Here is a 17,053-nt window from a genome sequence, read left to right on the forward strand (position 1 = left end):
TTACCTTTTAAAAAATGGAAATCAGGTGACAACATTCTCCCTCCTGGAAACTTCCTGATGGCTTCCCATCACATTTAAAGTGAGACCCAGCTGTTGGGAAGCCTTCTCGAGTCATACAAGGAAAGCCTCACCACCTCTCCCTCGCTCCTGTTTTCCCTCTTGCTCACTCTGTCCCAGCCACTTTGGCCTCCTTTCTGTTCCTTAAACTCGCTAAGCTCATTCCTTCCTCAGGGACTTGGCTTTGTTGTCCCTGTCCTGGGTCTCAGCTCTCATGTCACTTTCTCACAGAGGCTGCCCTGATCACCTGCAACTTAGTTATCACTCCCCATCGCATTACCTTCATAACACCTGTCACGATTGGATGTATTATGTTATCTCTTGGTTTTATTGTTGATTGGATTTCTCCCTCATGAGGATATAGGTGCCCAGGGGAGCAAGGACTGTGTCTGTCTCATCAATATCTCCATTTGGATGCATAAAAATAGCTTCAAGCATCACATGCCCAAACCCCAATTCCTGAACTTCCCACTCCGCACCATCACCCCTCCTCCACAACCTGCTTTCCTCATTGTCTTCCAGTCTCTGCTGCAACTGTATTCATTCAGTAGCTCAGGTCAGAAATCTTGGAGTCGTCCCTGATGCCCTTTCCCCTCACATTCCACACTCAACCCATCAACACCTTCAGCTTTTCCGTCAAAGAGTCTGACAATGCACTGCCACATCCTGCTTCTGCCCTGGTCCAGCCAGCGAAAGGAGCTTCCATAGTGTCCCCGTCCATCCCTCGGGGCCCCCACTTCATCTAGTCTCCAGAGTGGGATCATTTGAAAATAATTTTAAAAGCCTCGTCTTCTAGAGCTCCCCAATGACTCCCCATCTCAGAGTAGACTCTAAAGTCCTTCTGCGACCCACACCCCTCCACTCCTCTCAGGCCGCCTCCTCCATCCCCCCCCGCTTTTCCTTGCTTACTCCACTCTGGCCACATGAGCCAAAGACATACCCCCTCGGACCCTTTGCACCTGCTGCTCTCTCTTTCTGGAATGATCCCCCCAAATGCCCCATGCTGTGTTCCCTCACTTGTTGAGGTCTCTGTCTAATGAAGCCTTCTCCAGCATTTCTATTCAAGTCCCCCCACCCCAGTCCCCCTATTTCTCTCCCTTACTTATTTTTCTGCAAAGCACTTGTGACTCCTTGGACGTATGTCATATTTGTGTATTTGTTGGTAGTCCCCTCCACTACAGTATGAGTTCCACGAGGGTGGGGGTTTTTGTCTCTTTTCGTCATGGCTGTGTCCTCATTGCCCATGTCAGTGCCTGGCAGATAGTAAGCACTCATAGGTTATTAATTAATTAATAATAATTAATTGAATACACTGATAAGATTCATCATTGACTAGCACATGCTAAGGATTTAAGTCCTCATTAAGGGAGTAAATGAATGACCATTAAAAGAAATTTACAAGTCCTTAAATCAACAAAGATATACAGAGTTTCTATCATGGGTCTGGAACTGATCTACAGTAATGAATAGAACAGACGAGATCTCTGGCCACCTGGAGCTCATAGTATACTTGGGAAAAGCCACAGATCCAACAATCACAGAAACATCTCACTACAAACTTGGTACTGCTGGGAAGGAAAAGTAGAGAACGCTCTTGAGCGTGTAGCTCCAACAGAGAGAACTGGGAAGGTGACAGAGGAGGTGACATTTGAGCTGAGATGAGACAGTTGAGCTGAGCAGGGAATAGGGGCAAGGATGGGGGAAGCAGGGAGTTGGGGAGAACGTTTCTGGCAGAAGAAACTTTCAGCTCAAGGGCCCTGAGGCCCTGGGTGTGGATTCATCATTTACATCTTACTGTTTCCAAGATCCTAATGAGCCTCAGTATTTGCTTTTTGATATTTACTATTAATTTCAGTTTTTAGCTGTCAGTGGAATACGGGTTCTCAATAGAATATGGATTTTGATTCTTTCCCCAGTGGACATGGGAAGCACCTTTAAACTCAGGATTCTGATGAAATCTTTGCAACCTCGGAGTTTATGTAGTATGTGGTTGGGTTTTGACGTCATCCTTGTTTGTTTTCTTCTTTTTTCAGTCCTTTGACACTGGCTAGTCATTAAAATTTAGAGCTCACCCTAGGTTAAGTGGTTGATTTCCTGGAAAACAGCTGGTTGAGCTTCCCCCTGTGCACCTCTGAAATAAACATCCCCTTTGGAGAAAGGCCTTCTTTAGTGCCTTCCTGCTCAGCATCTTTTTTGCAATTTACACTCCTGTTTTGCATGACTTGTCAGAAGAAATCTAGAAGAATGATAACTAAAAAAACAGCCAAGGGTTATTAAGCACTTCCCTGTATTACCAGCACTGGGAGTAGATACTATTATTACCCTATTTTCACAAATGAGGACCTGAGGCTTGGGAGGCGAAATAATGTGTCCCACCTCAGTCAGTGACTAACAAATGGCAGAGGTGGGTTTTAGATTCTGGACTGGGTGACTCAAGAGCTTGTGCTCTTAATCATCGAGCCACAGGCCTTCTGGACCCCAGATTTGAAAGTCTCCTCTTACCTGCAGTTTCCCCAGCTGTCAGATGACGGTGTTGAGCCCAAAGTTCTAATTCTCGCAGTCCATGTACAGACAGAGGTGTTCATATTTTATCTTGCAAAGGCAACCAACTCTGGCTAACTTGTGCTGAAATGGACTGATGTTGAGTAACTCACAAATGGGGAACTGAGAACTAAAAAAGAAAGAGAGAAATAGGGAGGGAGGAAGGGAAAGGGAGGAAGAGAGAAGAGAGGAAATGAGGGAGAGAGAGGAAGCGAGAACTGGAGCAGTCTCCTGTGTCTAGGTAGCAAGTAGACTTCACAAGGGTTTTTTCTCGATGGGTGGACTGCAGTGTGTTTTCCACTCTGCGTCAGCCTGGTGAAGATTCGCTGGCCCAGACTCTAGAGTTTGATGATTTATCTTGGCCATGGATTCATCCCTTGGCTAGGGAAGGGCAGGGTACCTTGATTGACAGTCCCACTGGGCTGGCTCACAATGGGGTGGGTCATTCCCTGAAGGACACTTACGGTGCTGTAATGCAAAGATTGGGAAATGGATGCGGGGCCCTCAAAAACAAGTGATAGCCACTCTACCTTCCTCTTGCTCACCCGCTGTATGAAGGTTGGAAGTACAAACTCCATTCAGTCTCAGTTCTGCCTTTTGCTCCCACTGTCAAGGGCTCATCTTTGTCTAAAGGGCACCTAGTGCAGTGCCAGGCACAGAGCAGGTGCTTGCCAAGTAAATGTGGGATAAATAAATGAATAGAAAAGAAGAAACACAGCTCTGATGCTGAACTAGCTCTCCTGCTTGTAGACAGACATCACATCTCACTAAAGCCAGCCTCCCCTGGGTTGGGCTGTTGAGGAATTCCAAAAAATAGCACCCTTCCCTGTCCAAATTCTTAACCAATGAGAAATAAGACAAAAGAATCAGCAGGTTGTCTTAGTCCTTTTGGGCTGCTATACCTAAAATACCATAGACTAGATGGCTTATAAACAACAGAGATTTACTTCTCACGGTTCTGGAGGCTGAAGTCCAGGATCAGGGGCCAGCACGGTTCCATCCTGGGAGAGCTCTCTTCTGGGTGCCAGATGGCTGACTTCCCACTGTGTTGTCACATGGCAGATGAGGTGAGGGAGCGCTCTGCGGCCTCTTCCGTAAGGGCGCTTATCCTATTCACAGGGGCTCCACCCTCCTGACCTGATCTCCTCCCAGAGGCCTCACCTCCTAACTTCATGACACTGGGATTAGGTTTCCACATGTGAATTTGGGGGGGACACAAACATTCAGTTTATAGCACAGATGGGAGCCCAAACATCACCTTTACTGCTGAGAAATCTAGGTATCTGTGGGTCACTGGGCTTCCCAAAGCTGACCCCAGAATGAAATGGTCCCTCCCGTTCCAACACAGGAGCAGAGAACATGAGCTTCAAGGTCAGCTCCCTCCTCCACAAGGACACCAGCAGTGGAGGACAGCTTTATTCTTCCCAAACACATCTACCAGACAGATCACTCCCCTCCCAGTAAGGGTCCGGGAGAGGCCAGGAGTTAGGAGCTGGACTGTCTCCCCACAGAGACCAACACCAGGAGCGGGGAGAAGCCCTCCCTCCTGGCTTCCTGGCCAGGCACCCTGGGGCCTGGGGAAGGAGCATAGGAGTAGTTGACTCCAAACTGATAACGATCTACTCTGCAGTCCTGTTCGTTCTCTTTGTGGCTCTCTGTCTACTCATTACATTTTCATAGATTGTGACTAGAAAAATTTCCATCACCCAAGACGTGACATCATAACACCTAGTTTGGAAAAGTGAAAAATCCTGTCAAAGGACTGTGAAAGTTCTCTTAAAATAGAAACTTGAAAAGCCCCAGAAAGGAGGGTGTAATAATTATCATCATCATCTACTCGAATGACAGCTAAAGGCCAGTCTGTCTGATGCCAGCACTGAATTGACTGACAGGCCAGGAGAACCCTGGCAAAGCTTTGGGGTCCAATACTTCAGAGTTTGACCTTCTGCCTGCTCCTTAGCTGTGTAAACTGAGGCTTATTAATGCTTCTGGACCTCGTTTCGAGCACTACAAAATCAGGATGATAATAGCTTTCATGCCATAGGTTTTTTTTGGGAAGATCTATTGAGATAACACATTTCAAAGGCACAGACCAGTGCTTGGCACATAGTAAACTCTTATAAATGTTAGTTAATGCTGTTATCCTTATGATTCTTATGATCGTTAGGGTCCTTGTGTTACTACGATATATAGATTTATTCACCCACATTATCCTCTGGTCATCTGTTTGCTAATGTGCAGTAGAAAGAGCACTGGGAGAGGAGTCTGGGGGCCCAAGTTCTGGTATTTTCTAGCCACATGATAACTGACCAAATCACTATACCTCTTCAAGCCTCAGTTTTCTCATCAGCTACAGGTGACAGAAAATAATGGGAAAGTTCAATTTGAGCTTGAACATGGATTTTTCTTTCCTTGGAACATTCTTTCCTTAGCCACTGTGCCATCTATTAACACGTGTTCAGCCAGGGGGCCCGGTTCCAGCACTGCTTCTGCAGGGCAGCCCTCCCCCTCCCCCATCGGATGTGTTCATTTTCTCCACAAATTTTAATGAGCACCTATCCTGCCTGCCACACTGTTCTGAGTCAGGGTGATGAATAAGCTAAACACGGTCTTGGGCTTTCAGAATTGAGAGGAAAAAGGGGACTCTGCTGCCTTATGGTGTCCCTCGGGGTGACCCCCTCTCTCCGTCAGGCCTGCTCTGGGTGGCGGACATAATCCACGTCATCCAGACCTAGAAACTGGATCACATACACACGCACTCACCTTCTCCCTGGCCCAGCGGCCTTGTAAGTCTGCTTTTGGCTTCTAACTGATAATACATTGAATTTCTCCAATACAGTTCGCCTGGCCTTGGGCCTCTTAGCCCCAGAGTGAGGTTATTCAGAGGCATTAACCAGCTTCTTCCTCAGAGCTCCCTGGGGTCCCAGTGGTGTTACGGAAGTACCAATGTTCTGAGTCTACTAAGAGGCGGGGAAGACGGTGGGGCTTCGCATAGGCAGACATGTGCAGAAACCAAACCAAGCCAAACCAACCAGAAGTGCGTAGGTCATGTCCTGTCTCACTGGTCCCGTCTGGGACACCCTTGGTGAGCTCCACTGGGAAGGGGGCTGGAGAGCTGAGCTTGGAGATCATGTGCCTGGCACCCCCAGACTGCCACTTAGTACCAGTGTGGCCTTGGGCCGGCAGTTAACTCTCTGTAGGCCTCCGTTGGCTCCTCTGTAAAATGGGGATGACGGCGTTGACTTCCTAAGATCGGCATGAACGTCAATGGAGATAAAGCATGAGAAGCGTTCAGTCTCAGGCTTGGGCATAATTGCTCAATAAATATCAGCTACTATTCCAATGGGACAGGTGGCATTCTCACACAGGAAAAAGACCAACATGGTTTGATAAATATACCTGACTCGTACAATACACGGCCTGGAATGCTCCCTTTCCCTTCTCCCACTCCCCTCATAGCTGATGCCTGTTTCACCTCTGAGGTCGTGGCTGACATGTCATCTCCTGAGAGAAGCCTGTCCTCAGAAGTGGTTATTCTTAATCTTGGCTGCACATTGGAAGTGCCTGGGGAGCTTTTACGGCTGCTGCTGCCTGGTCCGACCCCTCGGAGGTTCTGATTTAACCAGGCACTGCCTGGACGTGGGGACTTTTGAGTGCTTCCCAGGAAACACTGGTGTTCAGCCAAGGTTGAGAGGCACCGCCTTTAGAGGCAGCGTGTGGTGGTAACCGGAAGTCTAGACCCCAGAGTCAGGCTGCTGGCTTTGAGCCCTGGTTCTGCAACTCATTAGCTGTGTGACTTTGGGCAAGTTATCAAAACCCTTAGTGCCTCAGTTTCCTCATCTATAAAATGGGGATAATAATAATAACAGAGCCCACCTCATAGAATTGTAAAGATTAAATGAACTAATGTGTGATACCCTTAGTACAGTGACTGACAGACACCTAGTAAGACCTCTAGTTATAATTTCTCAATTTTAATTGTTTAATATTTTTTATTGTAAAGTATACACAAAATTTACGATCTTAACCATTAAGTGTGCCATTCAATGGCATTTAGCGTATTTCCAATGTTGTGCAATCATTACCACTATCAATTTCCAAAACTTCTTCATCATCCCAAATAGAAACTCTGTATCCATTAAATACCTCTCCACTGCCCCTCCTCCCAGCCCCTGGAAGCCTCTATTCCACTTCCCTATGAATTTGCCTATCCTATGTACTACATATAAGTGAAATCATACACTATCCTTGTGTCTGACTTATTTCACTTAGCACAATGTTTTCAAGTTTCATCCATGTTGTAGCACATATCAGAATTCATCCTTTTTATGGCCGAATAATATTCCATTATATGTATATACCTGTTTATTCATTCATCTGTTGATGGGCATTTGGGTTGTTTCCACCTTTTGGCAATTGCAAATAGTCTGCCATGAGCATTGGTGTACATATATCTGTTCAGGTCCCTGCTTTCAATTTTTTGGGTATACATACCTAGAAGCCAAATTGCTGAATCATAGGGTAATCCTATGTTTAACTTTTTGCTGTTTTCCACAGTGGCTGCACCATTTTCCATTCTCAGCATCAATGCACAAAGGTTCCAATTTCTCTACATCTTCACCAACACTTGTTATTTTCTGTGTGTTTTTTTTTTCATAATAGCCATCCTAATGGGTGTGAAGTGGTATCTCACTGTGGTTTAGTTATAATTCCTTTTGATCTCATCCAAAGTAGATTATCCACTGCCTATTACTCTCTCACCCACAGAACACCGCTCTTTACTTTCATGCTGTTATCACAGCGTGTCCTTCTGTTTGTTGAATGTTTGCCTTGCTGAGTAGCCCAGGATTTGACAAACTATGGCCTGAGGCTGCAGGTCAAATCCGGCTACTGTTTGTTTTCGTATAGCCCACAAGCTAAAAATGATTTTTACATTTTAACTGGCTAAAAAAAAAAAAAAAATCAAAAGAAGAATAATATTTTGTGAAATGCAAAGATTTTCTGAAATTCAAATTTCATTGTCCCAAAGTAGTTTGATTGGAACATGGCCATGCCCTCGTGTTTACACAGACCTGATGGCTCGGTTTGCGCTACAAAGGCCAAGCTGGGAAGTTGGGAAGTTGCAGCGGGGACCACATGGCCTGTAAAGCCAAAAATCTTCGCTAGCTGGCCCTTATAGAAAAGATTTGCCAAATCCTACACTAGATCCTGAACTTAGACACAATCATCCTGCTGTCTCCACTGTCCCGGCCTCGGAATTTGTTGGTGCATTCTCCCATGCTAACGTCAGACACACAAAAAATTCTGAGATGGATCAGAAATCTAAATGTAAAAGCTAGAACTAGAAAATTCTAGAAGAAGACATAGAAGAATACCTTTGTAAACTTGGGTTAGGCAAAGATTACTTGGGACACAAAAAGCACTAGTTGTAAAATAAATAAATTGGACAACATTAAAATTTTAAATTCCTTCTCATCCAAAGATATCAGTAAGAAAATGAATAGACAAGCCACAGATTGGGAGAAACTTTTTGCAATACGCATATGTGATAAAGAACTTGTATCCAGAATATACAAAGAACTCCCACAAATAATAATAAAAAGACAAACACACTCATTTTAAAAATGGGCAAAAGACTCAAGCATAGTCACGAAAGATGTAGGGATGGCCAATGAGCACAGGAAAAGGTGCTTTGCATGGGGGAAATGCAATTTAAAACCAGAACGAGATACAATTTCACACGTATTACAATAGACGGGGAAACAAAGACAGTCAAGGTTGGGAAAGGGAGGAGCAACCTAAACATCTACTGTGGTTCTGTTCTCTAACAGCTGAAGGATGTACAACTGCTTTGCAGAACTGTGTGGCAGTTTCTTAAAAATTCTACTCCTAGGTATTACCCAAGAGAAGTGAAAACACCGTCCATACAACGACTTGCACATGAATGTGCACAGCAGCTTTATTCAGAAGAGCCGCAAACTGGAAACAACTCAAATGGCATTAACAACAAAGAAGATTTTTAAAGACCAGTTACATTCATACAATAGAACACAACTCAGTAATAAAATAGAACGAACTACTGATATACGCGACAATATGGATGAACCCGGAAATTATGCAAAGTGAAAGGAAACAGACACAAAGAAGCACATGCTTGGATGATGCCATTTATATGAAATTCTAGAAAAGACAAACCTAATCTATGGATCGGGACAGAAAGCAGATGAGTAGTTGCCTCTGGGGGCGGGTGGTGGTGGTTGGTATTGCCCATAAAAGGGCACAGCGGAACTTTCTGGGGTAATGAACACATTGCATAATTTGTTTTGGGTGCACATTAATTACAGGGGTGAATATAATTGTCAAAACGCAGCACACTTCAGAACTGGGCATTGTATTGTATGTAAATTATACTGCCGTTTAAATAGTGAAAGTAGATCAGCTGACCTTGAAGGCGGGGACAACACTCTATAGATGGACCAGTCTCTAAGTGTCAGCCTCTCCTTCTGTCCTTGATGAACCCGATCAGATTTGCAAAGGAAAAGGAGAAACCGTGGTGCCTTGATGTCTGCCGGCTGCCAATGGCCCGACAACTCCTTTCCTGTTTTAACCAGCGCTCTCCTGTGAAGGAAATGCAAGCCATCGCTCCTCCTCTGAGCCCTGGAATTTGGAGTCCAGAAGGCCATTTCCTGGCCTTGCAAAACAGCACCCTCCGTTCAGCTGGTAACGGCTTCCACCTGCTCCCTCGTGGAACCTGCTGGTGGGTGGGGCCCACCTGAGGGCCAGCATTCGTCTGTCTCAGACTAGCCAGCAGCCTACTCCCCCGCGGGCTGCATAGACCCCATGAGTGAGCACACAGGCCCCAACGTGCAGGGGAGGTGGAGAAGTAGAAGCAGTGGCTGTCTTTCGTTTTATTTTTAGAGGCGACTGAAACAAAGCTGCCTCCGTGAGGCAAGTTGTCAAGACCTCTGACTTCCTTATACATCCGAAGCCAGAGTCTGAATCTTTCCTTGCTGTATGAGCTTCCTGTGGCTGCTGTAACAAATTACCTCAAACTAAGTGGCCTAAAACAATATAAACTTAGTATCTTACAGTTCTGGAGGTCAGACATCCCACACGAACCTCATTGGGTTAAAATCAGGGTGTTGTCGGGGCTGCCTTCCTTCTGCAGTCTCTGGGGGACAATCCCTTCCCTTGCCTTTTCCAGCTTCAGAGGCTGTCCACATTCCTTGGCTCGTGGCCTCTTCTCCCATCTTCAAAGCCAGCAACATGGAATCGCTCTGTGTTTTTCTTCTATAATCACATTTCCCCTGACTCCTCTCCTGCTTCCTTCTTCTACTTTTAAGGACCCTTGTGGTTACACTGGGTCCACCTGGGGTCAGGATACTGACCCTACTTTATCCAGGATACTCTCCCTCCTTTAAAGTCAGCTGATGGGCAAGCTTAGTTCATTCCACAACCTTCATTCCCCCTCACCCTGCAAGGTAACATATTCACAGGTTCTGGGTTAGGACGTGGGCATCTTCGGGGGACCATTATTCTGCCAACTACGCTCCCTGATGTTCAAGTCCAACTTCAACTCACACCCTCCTCACTCTCTTAAAATGGACCTGGATTGATGGTTTGGTTCTGAGATTTACAAGTTGTGTGGATAATGATAGCAACAATTATAATGACCACATGTTGAACATGTAATACAAAGCAGGTACAGGGGACACATGGTCTCATCTGATCCTTCTAGGACCCCTATCGAGTAGAAATCACCATCCTCATTACAGCTGGGGAAACTGAGGCCTATAAATAACCAGCCCAAGGTTGCTCAGCTTTTAAATGGCAGATCTAAAATTGGAACCCTAGTTTGTTTGACTTTAGAGTCATTGGTCTTAACAGCAAACGTCTTAATAGCAAACCTCTGCTACAACTCCAAATCACCCTTTCTCTGAGCAGAGATTTCATGAGGATAAAGAGAATGTCTGTCCAATGCTTAGCACATGGGAGGCTCCAAGACATGGGACTTTCCTAAGTAGCTCATAGATAGTTTGCTGTCTCTTTATGCCTCTCCTGTTCCTTCCTTCCATCCATCCATCCCTCAAAGGCATCTTTTAAAGTGGATGCAACATGATGTAATAGTTAAGATCTAGGCTCGAAGTGCAGGCTACCCGGGTTCAACTTCTAGTTTTAGCTGCTTCCACTTGGGTCGCCATCACCTCTGTATGCCTCCAATTCGTCTCCATTTGCAAAAGTTGGCAGGTAATTATATTTCCCTTACCAAGCTGTTGGGAGTGTTAAAAACAATCATGCATGCACACAACACATGGTAAACTATCATGATTAAGCCACTCCTGTGTGCCCATGACTGAAGCAGGTAGTGTAAGTAAGGAAAGGAAGTATGACCTCTGTTCACAAGGATCTCTTTCTTTCACACACACACACACACACGCACACATATACCAATTAGTGACGTAAAATGGGAAATTAGGAAGGACTGGAAACTGGAGACCAAGAGAGTTGATAACATGGTTCTAATTTGTGGTTAGGAAATCCATGAAGGACGAGGTCAGTGTGTACTCAGAGAAGGGAAGGATTCACCGATAAAGAATGTAGGGTGAATCACACAGCCCGTCCTCGCCTGCAGCCCTTGAAGAGGCCCCTCGACCATCCTGCTGGGCTATTTTAACCACCAGATGTGGTCTACCACAGACTCTCTCACACACAGCTGTTCACGTATGAACTTTACGATTTTCTCCATATCTGTCACTGCCTTTTCTAGTATTTACTTAATATTTTTCCTTAAATCAATCCACTACTTAACTACACTTACGTGAAGAAGGAAACTTTATGTCACTATAGCAAATGGGAGACTGATTTACTTGCTGCAGGCAGAAAGAAACTGTGAAAATAAATATGTGAGTATTAAAAGTAGTAAATAATTTTGTCCGTATGTAAAAAATTTGGTCCATACATCTCCTAGTGTCATTCTGTATCCCACCCGTGGTCGGCATAACATGCTTTGGGATGTACCATTCTTACGGAAAAAACTGAGGATTCGGCCCCTTTAGATGCTTGATGCCTAACCTTCCTGCTCTGTTTCTCATCACGAGGTTGGGATGTTCATAAAAGTGGCCACCGTTATTCAGAAACGGCTGAGCTGAGCAGTGTACACCCAATAGCTCATTCAGTTCTCACAAAGTCTCCGTAATGATGTATTGTTATGGAGGTCATATCCATGAAGAAACCAAGGCACAGGGAGGGGAAGTGGCTTTGCCCCTTCACACAGCTCATGACTGGAAGAGCAGGAATGTGAACCTAAGCCCATCTGAATACAAACCCTTGACTATACAATACTGTTTCTCTGTGCTAGCCACTTCATGGTGGCTGAGAGCGACCAAATTAGCTAGTGCTTAAGACGTACTGGGGGAAAAGATGGGAGGATATTTAATGGTGCTTAGCATGGGCCAGACACACTTCTGAGCACTCGGTGTCAACTCATCTCGTCCTCATAGCAGACCTGTGATGGGGGCCTTGTTATGGTTCCCATTTTACGAAGGAGAATGTTCAGGCACAGAACCTTTAATTAACTTGTAACTAGTACGTGGTGAACCTGGCTTGCAACCCAAGGGGTCTGGCACCAGGGTCTACATCTCCACAACTGATAAAGGCACCTTGCAGATGGCATGACTGTTTAGGTCATTGCCCGTGACAGTTTCCTCTCCGCAACGGAACATTTGTCTGTCCGGTCCAGGTCTGATCTAACCCCTGCCAAGCCCCACCTTGCTTTATTTCCTATTTAAGAGAGAATGCAGATGACCTTGGTCTTCTAAGAAATTAACCTCATGCCAGCAAGGTGCTCATCCATTCATTCATCAAACTGACACCATGGCTGCCTACTCCATGCCAGGTGCTGTGCTGCATTACAGGAACAAGAAAGCAGGGGTGTGTGATGGCTCAGAGCCGGGACACTGCAGTCAAACAGACTAGGCCCCCGCCCAGCTCCAGCGTTCTCTGCTGTGGGGCTTTTGGTTTGAAACCCTCCTAGCATCTGTTTTCTTATCTGTAAAATAAGATTACTAAAACTGCCCATCGTTATTTTTTCCATAATTGACTTTTTGGAGAGAATTTTTCGTGTGAATGTTTACTTAATAATGTCTCCTGCATTCATTGTATCTCGTTGAGGAGAGGGTATCAATGATACTTTTCATATGTTTTTGTTTTGCTGTTTTGCTGTTTTGTTATAAAAGTAATACAGACCCACAATCCTCTGTCCCAAAACCTGAGGGCCAGATGCATTTTGTAAGCCAAATTTTTTTCAGATTTTAGATGCATTTTTTTTACACTAAATATCAAATAAGACGTTAATACTTCTTCTGAGAACTGTGTGAATATTCACACTTCCTGAGATCACTCAAGCCCACAGGTAAGCTCAGAGGAGTCCAGATTTGCTGTCAGATGAGACGAGCTTTGCAGATTTTGGAATCATTGGTGAGAGATTATGAATGGGATTTGCACAAGATTATGGCAAATAATTTGAAAAAATACAGAGAAGTATTAAAAAGAAAATAATCGGGACCGGCCCCATGGCCGAGTGGTTAAGATCACGAGCTCCGCTTTGGCTGCCCGGGGTTTCGCTGCTTGGGATCCTGGGCGTGGACATGGCACCGCTCATCAGGCCACGCTGAGGCGGCATCCCACATGCCACAACTAGAAGGATCCACAACTAGAATATACAACTATGTACTGGGGGGATTTGGGGAGAAAAAGCAGAAAAAAAAAGTAGTGTCATTGGACACTACTGGCATCTAGTGAGGAGAGGCCAGGGATGCTGCTAAACATCCTACAACACACAGGACGGCCCCATGACAAAGAATTGTCCAGCCCCAAATGGCAATAATGCCACGATTGAGAAATCCTGGTCTAGGTTCTGGGCATACAGCAATGAACAAAGCAATAAAAAATTAATCTGTTTAATATGCATTTATAAAATATATGCAATATATATACACACAGACATGTGTTTTACAAATTTGGTTTAACTCAGTATATAGTTTTTCACTTAACATTGCTTCATGAACGTTTTATAATATCATACCTCTTCAAATATATGATTTTTATGCCTATAAAATTTTCCTTCAGAAAGATGTGAAATTAATTTTAGCTATTTTTATATGAAAATTGATTTTTTCCATTTTTCCTATTACTTAAAATAATACCGTGATGGATAACTTTATATCCACATTGTTGGTGACATCTCTGATTATTTCATTAGACTTTAAGTCTTGGGGTTCATGCTAGAAGTGAGGTTTTTGAGTCAAAGGGTAGAAACTTAAAAAAATCCCTGATGTACATGATGAAATTGCTTTGCAGAAAGGTTGTCCCAGGGCTGGCCCCGTGGTTGAGTAGTTAAGTTCACGCGCGGTGCTTTGGCAGCCCAGAGTTTTCATCAGTTGGGATCATGCGCACAGATCTAGCACCACTCATCAAGTCACGCTGAGGCCGCGTCCCACATGCCACAACTAGAAGGACCCACAACTAAAATATACAACTCTATACTGGGGGGCTTTGGGGAGGAGAAGAAAAAAAAGAAGATTGGCAACAGATGTTAGCTCAGGTGCCAATCTTTAAAAAAAAAAAAGGTTGTCCCAAGTTTTACTTAGTGGAGGAGTTTACATTTAAAAATCAGGAGTCTTATGGTATTAATTAAGAAACAGCTAGTTCAAGCTAATAATTACACATCTAGAAAATTCTAGTGACTAGAGAAGCCTTCAGAAAGAGGAGAATGGTATGTTGGGTTCAAACTGAACTTGCCATTTGAACTCGCGTGGACTGGGTATGCTTCCTCTCTATCAGTCCCGTGGCACTCGCATTTTAATCATCCCAGAATGCGAACAGATAGGACACAGTTCAAACACTGGGCAACAAAACATAATTAAGAAGCGACTGACTTATGGGAAAAGATGAAAAGAGCTCAAAGTCTGAAAGCTGTGCGCCAGAAAACCCTGGAAGGAAGTGATCACCATTTCCAAGCATTGAAATTCAGTAAATAAAGGTTAGGAGAGGAACTCCTTGGGGGAGAGGGTTCAAAGGTAATGGGATGCACTTGAACAATGAGAATTCCAGGGTGAAATCTCAAGAGGAAACTTCCTCGTGGTTCTCTCTAAGGATAATCTGTTGAGGAAATGATAGAATTCCTTTTAGAGAGTTAGTAGGTGAAACAGCAAGGGGAATGCTGCCAATCAGACAATGTGATTTTGTTCTCCAGCGAGTGTTGCATGAGAACTTACTAGAATGGGTAAGATCCTCCCTTCCTCAGAGGGTGAGCAAGTGTGCCCGGTCTCAGCTATAGACCCAAGTTGGGTGGGGAACCTCGATTTCAAGGGAAGAGAATTTACATTTTCTCTTTATCTGAGGCTAAGACAACGCAAAGCTCATCATGTAGAGTAGGGGTTGGTAAACTCTTTCTAAAAGAGATGGATCATAGATATTTTAGCAGGCCTCCAGGCTCTGTGTCAGCTGCTCGACTCTGCCTTTGCAGGCTGAAAGTAGTCAGAGACAATATGGAAATAACCCCCATAGCTGTGCTTCAATAAAACTTTATTTACAAAAACAGACAGTGCCCAGGGGGCGTGGTTTGCTGGCCCCTGGTCTGGAGAAGTGGGAAAGCAGCTGTGTAAAAGGCTGAGGAGGTTCTGAGAGATCTGGGTTCAAATCTCCTCTTACTGGCCGTGTAACCCCAGGCAAGTTAATTAACCTATGTGAACATCACTTTTCCTGACTTTAAAAAGGGGTTACGCGTTTGTTCTCAGAATCAAATGGAACAATGCCTGAGGAATGTTTAGCAGGGGCCTGGGCATGTCCAAGAACCATAATAAGAGAAGGGTGAAAAAAATGCAGGAGTTGTTAGGTTCTTATCCCATTATGCTTGGGTTTGTGGAACTGTTGCCTCCACTAGCATGAGCTCCTCAAGTTCAAGGACCACACGCTTATTGAACCCGTGTCCCAGTGCCTATGTCTTTGCAGATAGTGGGTGATTGTCTCGCAGGGTCCCAGTGCCCACCACCTTGGCACATAGTGGGTGATTGTCTTGCAGGGTCCCAGTGCCCACCACCTTGGCACATAGTGGGTGATTGTCTTGCAGGATCTCTAAAAGCAAAAGTGGGACAGGGATTTGGATGCATGTGATTTAGGGAGGGCAGGTGGCCAGGAGAAGGTGAGTGAGGGAAGCAGGACGAGGCAGGGGAAGGATCCCAGCAGAGCTTGTTCCTCCCCGGAGGTTGGCTGCAGCCTGATCCCACGGGAGCTCTGGGGCACGTATTGTACCTCAGCGTTAGTCTTACCAGGAGGCAAAGGGGCTGGCCTTTCACATCCTGGGACAATCAGTCACTTGCTGTGGGCAGCCCAGTAAGGGTGAGGGACAATCTCCACAGTGAAGTGGCCCCTGTTGTGCTGAGGGCATCCCCGAGAATGAGCAGCTGGGAGCTGTTAGCCATCAGCAACACAGCAGCCCTGGAAGGTGCTCTGTCCGTAATGGGGAACACCAAAGTGTCTTTCTGCACAGTGCACAATTAATGTTGGTTATGTAAAAGCCTGTGTTCTGGGGTGGGGCTCTAAGCTACCCATGAAACACAACTGGCTTATGGGATGAGGGAGGAGGGCAGAGCCGGGGTGAATAACTCATCACCTGTCACTCCAGAGTTTAATTGTTTAGCTTGGAGGCTGAACCCAGGGATGGCGAGACCTTGATGGTGATCTGTCCTTCTGCAGGGACAGGAAGTGGCTTCTCTCCCAGTGGCCTATGGCATTTCCTTTGCCCGGAGGAGTGAGAGGCAACATCCAGATGATCCAACTGTGCTTGGCACAAGTGACAATGACGTCACAGTTAACGCCTGCCTGGGGTTCTGGCATCTAGTGGGAGTGGGGTTGAAGCCTAGCTTTGCCTCTTTACCCACATAACCCCGAGTCGGTTACCTGGCATTACTAAGCCTTGGTTGCCTCATCTGTGAAATGGGGAAAACAATATTTCCTAATTCACAGGGTTTGTGTGAGGATTAGGGTTAATGCTTATAAAAATACTTAGTACGGGGCCTGGCACCTAACAAAGGTTTAATGCATACTAATTTGTTTTTCTCTTTTACTTTCTTTGTTGTGGTGGTGTTTTTTGTTTTTTTTTGAGAAATGGTATTGTCTAGTGCACTGTGTCTCAATTGTCCATTTCATGTTACTTTGGATTGTTGCCGTTGTCTGTTACCACTTGTAATCTTATTTGTTTAACATACGTTAGGGACTCTAAAAAAAACCTTAAACGCTATAAACTCGCAAATAAGACGAGTGCAATAATGGTTTGCATGAACTGGCGCTTGGTAAGTTGGCAACAGATGAGAGGTGTTATCACCATCCACGTTGATACTGAATGGCGGTCACTTTTGTGTTCTGCCTGAGAACTTGCATGGGCCCGTTTCATTCC

Source organism: Equus przewalskii, chromosome 21, assembly GCF_037783145.1.
Source record: "Equus przewalskii isolate Varuska chromosome 21, EquPr2, whole genome shotgun sequence".
Classification (NCBI taxonomy): Eukaryota; Metazoa; Chordata; class Mammalia; order Perissodactyla; family Equidae; genus Equus; species Equus przewalskii.